Source organism: Narcine bancroftii, chromosome 10 (genome assembly GCF_036971445.1).
Source record: "Narcine bancroftii isolate sNarBan1 chromosome 10, sNarBan1.hap1, whole genome shotgun sequence".
Taxonomy (NCBI): Eukaryota; Metazoa; Chordata; class Chondrichthyes; order Torpediniformes; family Narcinidae; genus Narcine; species Narcine bancroftii.
In genome coordinates, this window is record NC_091478.1 from 48,623,084 (window position 1) to 48,636,297 (window position 13,214).

General features: G+C 32.2%; 1 protein-coding gene across 5 annotated transcripts in view; it reads right to left on the bottom strand.

The window, feature by feature from the left end:
• The window catches only part of LOC138744548 (zinc finger protein 436-like), an 84,348-nt gene that overhangs the window by 13,220 nt on the left and 57,914 nt on the right, over nt 1-13,214 (bottom strand). The gene's annotated exons all lie outside the window — the stretch shown is intronic.

Below are 13,214 nucleotides of genomic sequence, written 5' to 3' on the forward strand. Positions count from 1 at the left end.
ATGGCGGAAATGAGAAAAACAGGAATGGAAAGAGTCTACCTCCTTCTGAAATGGGATCTCTGAGATTGGAATCTTTTGGATGAAAAAAAGAATTTTCTTGTTTTTTTTTGTTATTATGATATTTTGATGTTATTGATTGTTTGGCTGGGGAGGGAGAGATTTGCACTAAGTTCTTTACTAGTCATCAGCCACTGGTGGGTGACCCACACCCAATGTTCGTTTAGGGGGAGGGATTTTCTTTTTTTTTTCTTTACTATTTTTTTATTTTCATTTTAGTTAGTTTTTAATTTGTGATTTTTTTTCTATTGGAGGGCCTATATACGTTGATTTCAGTTTTTCTATAAAGATATTATTGGTATTTAGTAATAATAGTAGGTATGTCAAAGTTGAGGTTTGCTACTTTTAATGTTCGAGGATTAAACAGTGCGATTAAGCGTAAGCGAGTCTTGGCATATATTAAGAAAATGAAAATTGATATTGCTATTTTACAAGATACACATTTGAATGTGAAGGAAAGCATGAAATTAAAGAGGGACTGGGTTGGGCATGTATATTCTTCTTCATTTAATTCTAGAGCTAAATGTGTAGCAATTTTGATACATAAAAATTCATATTTTGAATTACAATCAATGGAGGAAAAGGCAGGATGTATTCTTAAATTGAATTGTAAGATTTTTAGTGAATTTTGGACTTTACTTAATATTTATGCCCCAAATCCAGATGATGAAATATTTATTTCAGATGCATTTTTATGTTTGGGTCAAGCTAATGATAATATTTTAGTTCGTGGTGATTTTAATTGTGTTTTGAAACCTTTATCAGACAAATCTCCAAAGAAAGTTAAGAAATCCAAGATGGCAATTCAGGTCCAAGCATTGATGAAAGATCTTAATTTAGTAGATATTTGGAGACGTCTTAATCTGACACTGAGATTTTTTTATTTATTCATCTAGACATGAATCGTTTTCGAGGACTGACTCTTTTTTTTTTAAGTATCGGCACATTTACAAAAGAAAATACAACAAGCAGAATATAAAAGTAGGGTGATTTCAGATCACTCTTTGTTATATTTTACATATGCAACTTCTGAGAAAATTCGTTGGAGGTTTAATACAATGTTGTTAAAAAATATGGAATTTATTGATTTTTTGAAAAAACAAATAAATTTTTTTTGAAAGAAAATTCTAATTCTGTTCAAAGTAAGTTTGTATTATGGGATGCTATGAAAGCTTATTTGAGAGGACAAAATATTAGTTATACTTCTAAAATAAAAAAGAATCAATTAAATCAGAGTCTTGAATTAGAGAAACAGATTGATGAGTTAGAAAAGGAATTTCAGAAAGATGCTACAGAAGATCAGAAAATAGAATTATCTAGGTTGAAATTGGAATATAATACTTTGCAATCTTATCAATTTGAATGTGTGATTAATAGGACTAAATAACAGTATTACGGATGGGGAGAGAAAGCACATAAGGTATTGGTGTGGCAATTAAAGAGAGAACAGATTTCGAGGACTATTAATGCTGTTAGACGGAATTCTCTTATTACATAAACCTCGTGAGATTAATGATGAATTTTATTCATTTTATAAAAAGTTATATACATCTGAAGGAAAACAAGACACTGGATCGATTGATCTTTTTTTAATCACAGTTGTATTTACCGATATTAGAGAATGCAGATATACAGGAGTTAGAAGAACCATTTACTGATTCGGAAATTAAAATGGCTATGCTGGAAATGCCAAACAGTAAATCGCCTGGTGATGATGGATTTTTGGTTGAATTTTATAAATTTTTTTATGATTATTTATCTACAGTGTTTGGGGATGTATTACATCAAGTTGGAGAACATTGTGAAATACCTGAGTCTTGTTCTAGTGCTTTAATTACAGTAATTCCTAAAAAAAGATAGAGATCCTTTGAAAGTATCTTCATATAGACCAATTTTGTTGTTAAATGTAGATTATAAAATAATAGCTAAAATATTAGCGATTAGATTGGCTACATTTTTACCCTAGTTGATTCATATGGATCAAACAGGATTTATAAAGAATAAATATGTTTCAGATAACATTTTGCGCGTGATTAGTTTGATTAATAGATTTTGATAATCCTCAGATCATCCGATGGTGATATCCTTAGATGCAGAAAAAGCATCTAAAAAACTTTTAGTTTAAAGTTTTGGAGAAATTTAAGTTTGGTCCTTTTTTTATTGGTTGGATCAGGGCTCTCTATAGTAAACCGGTAGCTAAAGTATTGACGAATGGTTTGATTTCGGAATCCTTTAAGTTAACTCGATCAACTTGTCAAGGTTATCCTTTGTCACCAGCTTTGTTTGCGTTAGTGATTGAACCTTTAGCACAGTTGATAAGACAAAATACACAGATACAAGGTATGAAAGTTTTAGATGAGGAGTATAAAATTAATTTATTTGCTGATGATGTATTGGTGTATTTAACAAATCCAGCTCAGTCACTTTTGCATTTGAAGGAATGTTTAATACAATATGGATTTTTTTCTGGATATAAAGTTAATTGGGAGGAGATTATTTAGTTTATAAGAATATGATTAATTTGAAGTGGACTGATCAAATTAAAAATCTGGGTATAATTTTGAATGTTAATTATCAATCTTTATATAAATTAAATTATGCTCAGTTAATGAAAAAAATTAAAACTGATTTGATTAAATGGAAAGATTTACCTATTAATTTAATGAGTAGGATAAATACAATTAAGATGAATATTTTTCCGTGTATACAATATTTGTTTCAATCTATTCCGTATTTACTTGATAATTTTTTTTTTTCGAGATTTGAATAAAATGGTTAGGGAGTTTTTATGGAGGGGTAAATTTTCAAGAGTAGCTTTGAATAAATTAACTTGGAAATATGAGTTAGGGGGACTACGTTTACCACATTTTCAAAATTATAATGAAGCAGCTCAACTGAAATTTATTAGTTCATTGATACATTTGGTACGGCCTCTTAGTTGGGCTAAAATTGAGATGGCGAGTATTTCTGAATTTGAAATACATCAATTTTTGTTTAGATGGAATATAAATTTGTTACAACAATATAATGTGCCTATACTAAAACATTTAATGAAGTTATGGATAAAGAAAAATAAAATGACAGGCTCCATGGGTAAATTATCGGCTTTGACTCCATTGTATAATAATCAACTTATTTCTTTTTCAATACATAATCAAAGTTTATTGCATTGGAGATGTAAAGGTGTGAAAAATTTGGGAGATTGTTTTAAAGAGGGTAAGATTTTATCTTTTAATCAGATGAGGGAAGATTTTGGTATTGATAAGAATTCTTTATTTCTTTATTATTAAATTTGATCTTTGGTAAAATGTATGTTTGGTAGAGATATGATTTTACCTAAAATGACTATTACAGGATGGTATGGTATGGATAAAAAGGGTTGGGATAGATCTAAAATTAAATGGGAAGCGGATATTGGTTTTATTTTTTCTGAAGAGGATTAGTTAGATATCTGTTATGATAGTGTAGCTAGATTGATAAATGCACATTATGCAGTTTTTTGCGGGGAGGGTATTTTTGTTTCAATTTAGTTAAGGGGAAGGGTTTTATTAAACATATAACATAACAATTACAGCACGGAAACAGGCCATTAGGCCCTTCTAGTCCGCACCCAACCAAACACCCCTTTCTAGTCCCACCTCCCTGCACAATGCCCATAACCCTCCATCTTCTTCTCATCCATATACCTGTCCAACCTTTTCTTAAATAATACAATTGACTCCGCCGCCACTATTTCTCCCGGAAGATCATTCCACACGGCTACCACTCTCTGAGTAAAGAAGTTCCCCCTCATGTTACAGGGTTATTTAAATAAAGTTTTTTTTAGTTTATTTTGATTTTTTTTTAATTACAGAGGGTTTTTTTTTAGGAGCACTTATTTTGATATTGTATTCTTGGTGTGAAGTGCCCGGATTAAAATTGTATTAGTATGTCTAGTTTAAATTTTGCAACTTTTAATGTCAAAGGTTTGAATAACCCGATAAAAAGAAAGTGTGTTTTGGCTTACATTTAAAAAAAATGAAGGTGGATATAGCTTTTTTTTTACAAGAAACTTATTTGACTGAAAAAGAACATTTAAAACTAAAAAGGAATTGGGTTGGGCAGGTCATTACATCTTCCTTTAATTCTAAAGCCCGTGGGGGTAGCTATTTTAGTTCATAAAATATTGGCTTTTATACTGGAATCAGTCTCAGAGAAGGCAGGTAGGGTATTGATGGTTAATTGTAAAATTTTCTCTGAGGCTTGGACATTGTTAAATGTTTATGCTCCTAATGTGGACGATGAACAATTTGTTACTGAGGTTTTTTTTTGGGGTTTGAATCAAGCGAATGATATTTTAGTAGGAGGAGACTTTAATTGTTGTTTGGATCCTTTGTTGGACAAATCTCCAAAATCTCTGAAAAAAACTAAGGTGGTTGAGAGTTTAGCAGTTGTTTTTTTTATTAAACTTTATTTAATTGAAGAATCATTAATACTAATATAAAGTACATTCCATAAAGAAAATTTTATGAGTATATATTAAAAAAATTTAAAAAACAAGACAACTAAAATAAATTAAGTCCCCACCCCCCCTCCCACCCCATCAGTCAACTCTCTTTTGGAGAGCTAAACAGAAAGTATCTAAACAGAAACTAAAAGTATATAATAAATCAAAATATATCTAAATGCATATATTCCAAATATGGTAACCACTTATTAACAAAAACAGAATAATTATCATGTAAATTACATGTAATTTTTTTCCATAACAATACAAGCTTTCAATTCATTATGCCATCGCATTATATTAATCACTATATGTACTTGCTACACATTTTCGAGCTACAGATAAATGCAATTTGAAATTTATCCAACCCTAATCCCCTTAAAGGAATGATATAACCCATTAAAAAAATAGATGGATCTAATGGTAACAAAATTATATAATTTTTCCAAAATTAATTTAATTTCATCCCAGAATGGTTGTACATGCACACAAGACCAAACAAAATGTAAAAAAGTTCCAGTATATACACCACATCTAAAACAAGAATCCAAATTACTAAAACCATATTTTTTCAATTTCTCTGGTGTTATACAATTGATGTAAAAAATTATAATTATCCATTCCATAATGTACATTCATCAATTTAGTAACACTATCATGTTACATATCTGCCCAGTCTTCAGGAAAAACAAAAGCTAAATAATTTTCCCATTTAAGCTTAGATTTCTCCCATTCCGACTTATCCATATTGTCTTGTAATACTTGATACATAACAGAAATATAACCCCTTTTTGGTATAGAAGAAATCAAAGACTCGAATTCTGTCAATACATGTAAAATCATTTCTCTACCAAACATATTTTTCACCAAAGATCGAAGTTGATAATAAACAAAGAATTTTCAGCAAAATCAAAACGCTCTTTCAATTTATTGAAAGAAACTGTCCTTCTACAAAACAATCCTGTAATGTTTTTATACCTTTAGAATCCCAACTTTTTAAATGACTATTAAACATTGAATTTTTTAAATCCATAATTTCAATAAATGTTTTAATATCGGGATATTATATTCCCTCAACAAATTTACATTCCATCGAAATATAAATTGATACACCTCAGCTTCAGGAATACAGGCCATCTCAACTTTAGCCCAACTCGGGGGTTGGTCCAAATCCATCAATCTACTAATAAATTTCAACTGGGCTGCTTCATAATAATTTTGAAAATGAGGTAATTGAAGCTCACCTAAAGCTCACCAAGTAGTTTACCTTTCCATAAAGATTCTCTCATAACTTTATTTAAATCCTGAAAGAAGCTCTTTGAAAGAGAACACGGTATTGATTGAAATAAATATTGAATAAGAGGAAAAATATTCATCTTAATACAATTAACTCGACCAATTAAAGTTTTTTTAAATTTTCACACTATAAACCATACTGACCAAAATACATACAGACATTTTTTCTCTTGAATATATAGTGTCATTTTCTCCCTTTTTCCCCCCTCCCTTCCCTCTCTCCCTCACCCTCCTTCCCATTTATTTAAAGTTCAATCTATAAGATACATTAAACCCATTAAACAATGTCGTCACTTAGTAAAAATAAACAGAAATTTTTGTCTTTTACTGAGTCAGTTCATTTCGTTGTCTTCTCCTTCTGTCATTTTAGGTGGTGGAGGTCCGTGGTAGGATTTCTCTATTGTATTTCATGTATGGTTCCCATATTTGTTCGAATATTGTGATATTATTTTTAAAATTATATGTTATTTTTTCTAATGGAATACATTTATTTATTTCTATGTACTATTGTTGTATTCTCAAGTTGTCTTCTAATTTCCAGGTTGACATAATACATTTTTTGCTACAGCTAAGGCTATCATAATAAATCTTTTTTATGCTCCATCTAAATCAAGTCCAAATTTTTTATTTCTTATATTATAAAGTATGAAACATGGGAAAAGCTATGCTCCAGAACTATGAGAAATACAATAAACACGAGGTTACGCATGATACAATATAATTGGTTACACAGGCTATACATCACACCCCAAAAGTTAAATAAATGGGACCCAACAGTATCAGACAGATGTTTTCGCTGTAAGAAGGAAATGGGAACAACAATACATGCAATTTGGACATATGAGAAAGTGAAAACATTTTGGGAAGATCTAAACCAGATATTAAATAAAATCACAAAAAGCAATAGACCAATTAAAGTTAATGGAAGATCTTTCCACTTAATTAGATCTGCTTTAATCTTTTTTAATAATGGAACATAATTTAACTTATATAAAGATTAATACTCAGTATTTACAATTATACCTAAATATTTAATTTTATCAGACCATTTCAATTTTATAATATTCTTATACTCTGAATAATCTCCTTCTCCGACTGGAAAAATTTCACTTTTATCCCAGTTTAACTTTATATCCAGATAATGTTCCATATTGTAATAAATATTCCCGTAAATGTGGCAATGATTGTTCTGGTTTGTGAAATATATCAAAACATCATCTGCAAACAAATTAATCTTATACTCTTCATCCATAACTCTCATCCCTCTTATCTGTTCATTCTGCCTTGTTGTTTGAGCTAACAGTTCAATAGCCAATGCAAACAGGGCTGGTGACAATGGACAGCCTGTTGAGTTGAACATGTCAATTTAAACGATGATGAAACTTGACCATTTGTCACCACCCTAGCAGTTGAGTTCGTATATAAAGCTTTAACCCAACCAATAAAAAAAGGGCCAAATTTAAACTTCTCCAGTACTTTAAATTTAAAAATCCTATTCGACCCTATCAAAGGCTTTTTCCGCATCAAGCGTTGGGCTGCTGTCGAAATGCATTGACCAAACTAATCAATCGAAGAATATTATCTGAAGCATTTCTATTTTTAATAAAACCTGTTTGATCAACATGTATCAATTTAGGTAAATACTTAGCAAGTCGATTTGCTAACATTTTTGCTATTATTTTATAATCAACATTCAATAAAGAAATAGGTTTATACGAAGACACTTTCAATGGGTCTCTATCTTTTTTTGGGATTACAGTAATTAAAGCACTAGAGCAAGTTACTGGTAACTCATACTGTTGTAATACCTCCCCAAACACCGAAGATAAATCTTGATAAAAAGTTTTATAAAATTCCACCATCATCAACTGGTGACTTCCCATTGGGCATTTCCAACATAGTCACCTTAATCTCTAATTCTGTAAATGGAGCTTCCAAATCCATAACATCCTCCTCTTCTAATGCTGATAATGTTAACTTAGATTTTAAAAAAATCAATAGAACAATTATCCTCTTTCCCCTCAGAAGTATATACTTTTTTATAAAATGAATAGAACTGGTCATTAATTTCCTGAGCTTTATAGGTAACTGTTGAATTCATTTTTACAGCATTAATAATCTGTGAAACCTGTTCCTTCTTTAACTGCCATGCACCCTCACACAACTCATAATATCACTGCTTAGATCGATTAATTAAACATAATAAGTCTGCAACGTATTATAATGCAATTTCAATTTAGTCAAAGCCACTTTTTAAAAATCTTCTGTCATTTCCTTCTGAAATTCCTTCTCCAATTCATCAATTTGCTTTTCTAATTCAAATCTTTCAACCATATACTGTTTCTTAACTTTAGTGGTATAACTAATAATCTGTCCTCTTAAATAATCTTTTAACGCATCCCATAACGCAAAATGACTTTTTACTGAATTAGCATTTTCAGACAAGAAAAAAATAATCTGTTCTTTAACAAAAATAACAAACTCTGTTTTTTTTCAACAACATTGTGTTAAATCTCCATCTATAAGATGAACATACCACTTCTGAACTTACACAAGAAAAAAATAATAAAGAATGCTTTTATATTCTGCCTGTGATACCCTTCCTTGTAAATGTGCCAATACTTTAAAAAAATCTATTCTAGAAAATGTATCATGTCACGATGAATAAAAAGAAAAATCCTTCTCTGTAGGATTAACCCTTCTCCAAATATCCACCAAATTTAAATCCTTCATCAAGGCCCCAATTTGTATCACCATCTTTGATTTCTTTTACTCTTTGGGGATCTGTCCAACAAAGGATCCAAGACACAATTAAAATCTCCCCCAACTAAAATATTTTCATTAGTTTGATTTAATAACAAAAAAGCATCCAAAATAAAACACTCATCATCCACATTAGGTGCATATATATTAAGCTAAGTCCAACATTCAGTAAAAAATTTTAAAATTTACCTTTAAAATCCTTCCAGCATTCCCTTCCATAGTATGCAACTCAAAAGACAAATTCTTATGAATTAGAATTGCTACACCCCTTGCCTTAGAATTAAATGAAGAAAAAAAAAACACATCCCCAACCCAATCTCTCTTCAATTTCAAATGTTCTTTTTCAGTCAAATGTGTTTCTTGTAAACAGGCAATATCAATTTTCATTTTCTTGATACAAGTCAAAACTTGCTTTCACTTAATCGGATTATTCAACCCCTGAACATTCAAAGTTGCAAATTTCAAATTAGACATCTTTACAAACTAATATTTACTACAAAATATTGCTCCCCTTCTAATAAATGAAAACCACTCTCCCTCCCCATAATAATAAAAAAAATAAAATATATATAGAAAAAATTTTAATTATTTCTCCCCCAAAAAATGGAGCACGACCCAAAGGTAGCAACACCCTAAAAAACTGGGTGTGGTAAACCCCACTAGTGGCAGATGACTGTCAAAGATGTCAGTGCCATCCATCCTCCCCAGCCAGAAATACAATTCATATACAATTCAATATTGTAAATATATTTAACCCAATGACTCCATTCCCAATTATTGTTCCGGATCTTCAATGTCAATAAGACTTTGTGTTAAAATGCCTTTCTTTCCAATTTTCCCATTCTTTCCATTCTGCCCACTTCCATTTCCATTTGGCCTCTTTTTGGGCGACGATGGCAAACCTTTTCCATGTCCTCGTAAATCTGGTAATGAATTAGCAAAAACTAATGCATCATGATCATTCTCAAAAAATTGAGATTGAAAGTTACCATAAAAGACCTTTAACACAACAGGATATTGAAAAGCAAATTTATAACCCTTTCGCCACAGTACTTCTTTAGCCGAATTAAACTCCCGTCGTCGCCTAATAATTTCTTGACTCAAATCTGCATTAAAAAATACTCTATTTTGAATCATCATTCGAAATTGACTTTGTCGTCCCTTCTGTACCGCCAACCTTAGTATAATTTCTCTGTCTTGATAGTTCAAGCACTGAACTAAGACCGCTCATGGTGGATGACCCGGTAACAGTTTCTTTCCTAACGTTCTATGTGCCCTCTCCAACACTAAACCTCCCGAGAAAAACTCTTTACCCAACACCTCGGGAATCCAACTCTTGAAAAATTTTATTGGATCAGACCCTTCAATGTCTTCTGGAAGACCCACAATTTTCACATTGTTTCTCCGACTTTGATTTTCCAATGAGTCAATTTTTTTCAGTAAGTCTTTCTTCTGGATTCCCCAATCCAAAAACGAATCTTCCACTTTCTCTATTTTTTCCTTATTACTTACAACTTGAATTTTACATTCAGAAAAAGCTGTTTCAATTTTAAAAAATTTTCTTGCACTGTATCCATCGATTTAATACATTTACTGACATCCCTCTTAAGTGTAGATATATCTTCAGATATATAAGATATTTTAGTTGTTACATCCAAAAATCCTTGAGTCATTTGTTTAGACATATTGTTCTTATGATAAGCAATCCCTTGCAAAACTGTACAAACAGACTCCATTCCAGGTTCCAGTTCCACATCTTGAGGCCTATCTTCTTTAGACTCCACCTCCAATTGTTCCTGTGAACTGGACGTTAAAGGTAAGTCTTCTTCTTCTTCTTCTTCTTCTTCTTCCAATGTTGTCGGGCCCTTCCCAGTGTGGTTGCAGGTTTGCACACCACGTCGGGACACTGCCACTCAGGTCCCCCAACAGCCCATACATGGTCCAGTAGTTCACGGACTCTGGAAGCACCGCGCATACCTGGCAATGCCAGGGACTACGCAGAAGCAGTTTCCAATGCCATTCTGCCCATCCCTGGTTAACCCGACGGCAGCCTGGGCTCAAGGGCCCTTCTCTCAGCCGGGTTGCCCGCGCGTCTGACATCGCGAACGCGTGAATCAACTCCGGCCGAGCTCTTCCACATGCCGGCGCCATCTTGTGGAGACAAGGTCGGCGCCAGTGTAATACTCAGCCTGGCAGGAGTTCTCTGTGCCTTGGAGGTTCCAAACGACAATTCTGTGGCTTCAACTGGACAGGTAGGCCTCAATTCTTCAGTACTTTTAAAAGGCAGTTTCTTCTGTAATTGAGATTACTTTTTTTTTTTAAAACATTAGTCACCATTGTGACCCACTAATGTTCCCAAAAATAAAAATACGTTTACTCACTTAGATAAAGTTTAAAGATGGGTGCTTAAATAACTGGCTGAGGAGGAGTAGGATTGCCCTCTACGCCATCTTGCCACGCACCCCCAAGTTTAGCAGTTGTTATGAAAGATTTGAATTTGGTAGAAATTTGGAAGAGACTGAACCTGACAGAGAAAGATTTTTTATTGTACTCAGCATTTCTAGAATTGATTTGTTTTTAATATCAGCTCAACTACAGGGGAGAATTACTAACGTGGAATATAAAAGTCAGACGTCTGATCATTCACTTTTATTAATTTCTTCAACTGGTTCTGATATGGTCAATCTAGTTACAGGTGGAGATTTAATATAGCATTGTTGAAGCCTGAGTTTGTCACCTTTATTAGGGACCAAATTAAGTTGTTTATGCAATTAAATGAGAATTCAGTGCAGAGTAAGCTTATATTATGGGAGGCATTGAAAGAGTATTTAAGGGGACAAATTATTAGCTATACTACTAAAGTTAAAAAAAAATTGGCAGAAAGTCATAAGGTTATGGAGGAAATTAAGGTTTTAGAAAAGGATTTGTAGAGGTATGTGACAGAAGATAAGAAGATCGGTTATCCAATTTGAAATTGCGTTAATACTTTACAGACATCATATGAGAAGTTGACTCAAACAGTGGTATTATGAGTCAGGAGAAAGGGCTCACAAGGTACTGGCTTGGCAATTGAAGACAGAACAAGTGTCTAGGATGATAAATGCGGTAAGGAAAGGTTTAAGGGTCACTAATAAACCTCAGGAGATCAATGATGAATTTTGCTCTTTTTATCAAGATTTATATACTTCAGGGATTAATAAACAAGATACTGATCGAGTAGAATCATTTTTGAGTGATTTAGATGCTCAGGAGTTAGACTGTCCATTTACAGACTTAGAAATTAAAGAGTTATGACAAACTATGCCTAATGGAAAATCACCCGGGGAGGATAGATTTACTTTAGAGTTCTACAAGGAATTTTATGATTTATTACTTCCAGTATTTCGACAAGTATTAAGGCAAGCTTCTGAAACATCTGCTCTTCCAGAGACTTTTTCTAGAGCCTTAATTACCATCATTCCAAAAAAAGATAGAGATCTTTTGAAAGTAGCTTCATATAGACCAATTTCCTTGTTAAATGTGGATTATAAAAATGTGGCTAAAGTGCTTGCAAATAGACTTGTGAAATATCTACTACAATTGATTTATATAGATCAGGCAAGCTTTATTAAAAATCAATATTCAGCCGATAATATTGTTAAATTGATTACATTAATTAATGTGTCTAAAAATCAACATAATCAACCTTTAATGGCGGCCCTGGATGCTGAAAAGGCATTTGACTGGGTTAATTGGCACTTTTTGTTTAAAGTCTTGGAAGGTTTTAAGTTTGGTCCACTCTTTATTGGTTGGATAAGGGCCTTATATAACAATTTGTCAGCTAGAGTTGTGGCAAATTAACAAATTTCATCTTTGTTTAATTTAACTAGGTCAACTAGACAAGGTTGTTCGCTATCTCCAGCCTTATTTGCATTAGTTATTGAACATTGGGCTCAATTTATTAGACAGAATATTAATATTAAAGGTATTAGAATGGGAGAGGAAGAATACAAGATTAATCTATTTGTGGATGTTATGTTAATATACTTAACAAATCCTAAAGAATCTCTGATACATCTTCAGAGATGTTTGGAACAATGTGGATAAATGTCTGGTTATAAAGTTAATTGGGACAAGAGTGAATTACTACCAATCTCAAGCGAAGATTATTCAGATTGTAACAAATTACTCAATTTTGTTGATCCGATAGAATAAAGTATGGGGGGGGGGGGTGGTGATAGTAAATGTGGATTATCAACATTTGTATCAGTTCAATTATATACCATTAATGAAGAAAATTAAGGCAGATTTGAGTAGGTGGAAAGATCTACCCTTGACTTTAATGGGATGGGTGAACTGTATCAAAATGAATATATTTCCTCATATACAATATCTTTTTCAATCTATTCCTTGCTCTTTACCAAAGGCTTTTTTTTAAAGGAATTGAACACTTCAGTTTGGTTATTTTTATGGAAACGTAAGTTATCTAGAGTTCCTTTACAAAAGTTGACTTGGAAATACGCATTAGGAGGATTGCAGTTACCAAATTTTCAGAATTATTATGAAGCAGCACAATTGAAACTTCTTAATCAAATGTTGCGCACTAATCAATCTCCAGCATGGGCTAAAATTA